This window comes from Mus musculus, chromosome 18, assembly GCF_000001635.26.
Source record: "Mus musculus strain C57BL/6J chromosome 18, GRCm38.p6 C57BL/6J".
In the NCBI taxonomy this organism is placed as follows: Eukaryota; Metazoa; Chordata; class Mammalia; order Rodentia; family Muridae; genus Mus; species Mus musculus.
Genome location: NC_000084.6, coordinates 65,406,354 through 65,407,404, shown reverse-complemented (window position 1 = coordinate 65,407,404; position 1,051 = coordinate 65,406,354).

Genomic DNA, 1,051 nt, shown 5'->3' with positions numbered 1-1,051 from the left:
TTTTTGGTTTTGTTTTGTTTTGTTTTTTTGGTTTTTCGAGACAGGGTTTCTCTGTGTAGCCCTGGCTGTCCTGGAACTCACTCTGTAGACCAGGCTGGCCTCGAACTCAGAAATCCGCCTGCCTCTGCCTCCCAAGTGCTGGGATTAAAGGCGTGCACCACCACGCCCAGCTGCTTTCTGATTTCTTATTGCTACTCTTTGGCTTATTAGTTTGTTTAGTTTAGTAACTTGCCTGGGCCAACTCTGAAGTTTTTTTTTTTTCTCAGTGTATATAGACATGGATGTATTTATTTATTTACTGTTGATTGTTTGGCTGAGCTAAGAACCTTACCCAGGGCCTCAAGCTTGCTAGACAAGTTCTCAGCCACCAACTAAACCCACATTATTGGTTATTTTTGAAGGAGGGGTGAGTTATTTATTTTTATTTTTTATGTGTATGAGTGCTTTGCCTGCATGTATGTCTCTGTACCCCATGTATGTCTGGTGCCCATGGAAGCCAGAAAAAGGGCATCAGATCCCCTGGAACTAGAGTTACAGTTGGCTGTGAGCTACCATGTGGTTGCTGGGAATCAAACACAGGTCCTCTGGGAGAGCAATCGATGCTCTTAACCACTGAGCCATCTCTCCATCCACCTCTTCCTTCTGGTTCTTTCATGTTTAGTCCTGATTTTGCTTTTGCTTTTTTTTTTTTGAGATGGGATCTTACTAATTATCCGGGATGCTATCAAACCTTGGCTCAAGTGATCCTCCTGCCTCAGCTTCTCAGGTGTTTGCCCCTGCACTTGACTTTCATTAAACCTTTCCTTCATCAAACCTTTCTCCTGACAGTGACCCCTACATAGGATATAAGGATTGGACAGAGATTGCTCCCCAGTCCCTTCAGCTATTACATCTCCCATGTTCTGTCAATATTAGTGAGAACAGAGAGGAGAGCTTTTAAGTTTCCATCATTTTCAAGCCTGCCCCATGCTTACTTCTGCAACGTCCTGCCTTGATTCTTCCGATCATGCCAACAGTGAGCTTCTCTCAGATCCGCATGGCATATGTGTGT